Source organism: Arvicola amphibius, chromosome 2 (genome assembly GCF_903992535.2).
Source record: "Arvicola amphibius chromosome 2, mArvAmp1.2, whole genome shotgun sequence".
In the NCBI taxonomy this organism is placed as follows: Eukaryota; Metazoa; Chordata; class Mammalia; order Rodentia; family Cricetidae; genus Arvicola; species Arvicola amphibius.
The window spans coordinates 40,220,123-40,223,337 of record NC_052048.2 but is presented as its reverse complement, the minus strand read 5'-3'; positions in this window follow the sequence as shown (position 1 = coordinate 40,223,337).

Here is a 3,215-nt window from a genome sequence, read left to right as displayed (position 1 = left end):
TGTGCTGTTTTAAAATGCCAGATTTCTGAGCCGTCCTGCTAGGGCAAACTCTGACTCTTTCAAGCAGGTGGTCCTGACTATGGAGCTTTTGAGTGTTGTTTAACACTGTTGCAGCTTGCTCGCTGGCAAGTACCTTAAACCACCACAGAGTTGTGGTGATAAACATGGCTACAGTGGTACCTCTGCCGTGAGTCTGGAAGGCTAAGGAATGGGCTGGATCTAGCCGCCAAAGACATGGCTTTAGTCCTACTGATATTGTTTGGTAAAGTAAAGACTCATGTAGTCAGAAAGAGAGATATACAGTAAAAGAAAAATTCAAAGTCGAAGAAAATGTCTAAGTGGTTTACACTGTGTTAAAAATATATGCAGGCTAAAGGTTAAAGTTCTTAAAAGTAAAAAAAAAAAAAGAAAAAGAAAAAAAAGGAAGTAGTTTGTTGTGGTGGTACACACCTTTAATCCCAACACTTGGGAGGCAGAGGTAGATTGACCTCTGTGACTTCAAGGTGCGGCAGGACACACCTTTAATCCCAATGTCTGGGAGGCAGAGACAGGTAGATCTCTGTGAGTTCAAGGTGTAGTAGCATACACCTTTAATCCCAGCACTTGGGATGCAAAGGCAAGTGGATCTCTGAGAGTTCAAGGACAGCCTGGTCTGCAGAGTTATTCCAGGACAAAGATATACAGAGAACTTGTCAAAAAAATTAAAAAATGAAAGTAAAAATAAACGAAATAGAGGTTAAAATAAAGCCGTACAAAGATGGAAAATACACAAAGAATCTTGATGCTGTATACTATTATGCTCTCTGTGAATTGTTTGAATGCTGAGGAAGGAGCAACAGCTGCTAAAAGATATTTGTTTACAAATGCTGCTAAACTATTCCAGAATAGATATTTTGAAAATACCTTGACTTTAAAATTTGGATCTAAGGATATGATGCTTTGGAAAGGAGTTTCTTTTGTTTTTACAGAAAATGGGACCGTGTGGATTGCTTATATCCCAATATGGTATGATAGACCACGCCCTCCTGAAGGTTACTGTGAACACCCTCAAAAAATTACTTTACGCAACTGATGACTGAGATGAACATGGCACACAGCTTACACCATAGAAGATGGGATTAACAGCGCCCCCATTCAGCAGGAAGCAGTTTGGAGAGAAATAACTGCGCCCATATTCCCAAATATTGTTTATAAATGTTCTTTTACATTTAAAGGGGGAGATGATATAGATATAAATAAGTTGGATTGTTGTGAATCTTGGTTAATGATATTAAGGTCAATCTTGTTATATGTATTTCTGATCTTGATTAAGATATTGTGTTTGTGTAGTTCTTTTAAAAATGTAATGTATAATTAGGAAATATAGGTTGTTAATGGATAATCGTCAATAATAGTAAAGCTTATAGTCATGTTAGTTAGATTTTCTAGATATATAGAGATATATTTTAGTTAGATAGGCATTCCTAACATCTTTCAAAGACTACAGAATATTCCACTTAAATGTTTTAATAACTTAAGGCTTTTCATGACAATGAGACATATCTGCTCCTGGCAGCACTAGCTACTTCAAGAGGAAAATGGGCATCAAAGAGGCTCCTTATGGAGTTTGATAGCCATTTGGGCAAGAAACTGCTCTTGCCTGGACTGATGCATAGACTAGACACAGAGAATCCTAAGAGAGAGGACTGCTGAACTTGCCTATAGGTGAGATGATCTTTCGGGGTTCCTGATTCATGAAAGAGTCTCCAAGACATTCTGCAGGACACAGCAGATACTGACTGAACTGCCTTTGAAATTTCCTGCATCATGGAAATGTCTCCTGGAAACTATGGGCCTGTAGGCCGAAGATGGATGCCCCAACAGTACAAAAGAACTTTGGGTGACTGTCCAGGCAGCAAGATGTCTCTGTCATTTCTAGAGTTTAGAAGTTGCTTATTTCTTTTTACTTAGGTAATATTATATCCTTCTGGAGTCTTTGATGGAGTTGAAGATGGTTATAGTTTTCCTTAGTTATGATAAAAGATAAAGTAGATATAAATATTGTAACTGTAATTCTTACTTGATAACTGTTTTGTTATATGTAATTTTACTATGTTAAAGTTAAAGCCTTTCTTTTTTGTTTAAACAGAAAAAGGGGAAATGATGGAGGACTCTCATTCGCTAATAAAGAAACTGCCTGGCCCATTTGATTGGCCAGCCCTTAGGTGGGCGGAGTAGACAGAACAGGAAGAAGGAAGTGAGGTAGATGTCTCAGTCACATGCTACGTCTCTCCTAAGTTAGACAGACTGCCATGCCTCTCCTCAGGGAGAGAGATGCGATGAAGCTCCAGCCCAAGATGGACGTACGCTAGAAACTTCCCGGTAAGACACAGCTCATGGTGTTACATATATTATTAGATATGGGTTAGTCAAGATGTGACTAAGAGGCTGAAAATAATGGGCCAGGCAGTGCTTAAAAGAATACAATTTGTGTGTTGTTATTTTGGGGCATAAGCTAGCCAGTGGCCGGGAGCAGGGCGGCAGGAAGCCAGCACACAGCTCCCCACTACATATATCCAAAGGATGCTTAAGCATACCACAAGGACACATGCTCAACTATGTTCATACCAGCATTGTTTGTTATAGTCAGAACCTGGAAACAACCTAAAAACCCCTCGATCAAAGAATGGATAAGAAAAATGTGCTACATTTACACAATGGAGTACTACACAGCAGAGAAAAATAACGACATCTTCAAATTTGTAGACAAATGGATGGACACAGAAAACATCATTTTGAGTGAGGTAACCCAGACCCAGAAATACAATTATCATATGTACTTTCTTATAAGTTGTTCTTAAATATAAAGCAAAGAAAACCAGCCTACAAATCACAACCCCAGAGAACCTAGACACAATGAGGACCCTAAGAGAGACATATATGGATCTTATCTACATGGGAAGTAGTAAAAGATAAGATCTCCTGAGTAAATTGGAAGTATGAGGACCATGGGAGAGGGCTGAAAGGGAGGGAAGATGCAGTGAGGGGAGCAAAGAAAATGGATATCTCAATAAAATCTATTTTAAAATGAAATCTAAAAGAAAAACAAATAATAAATGCCAGCATGAGAGGAAAAGAAGCCCTAATAGTAAGAATGCAAATCCAAAAAAATTATGGAAAACAAAATGAAAGTTCTTTAAAAATATAAAAATAAAATAGCTACTTAGCCTCAAAAT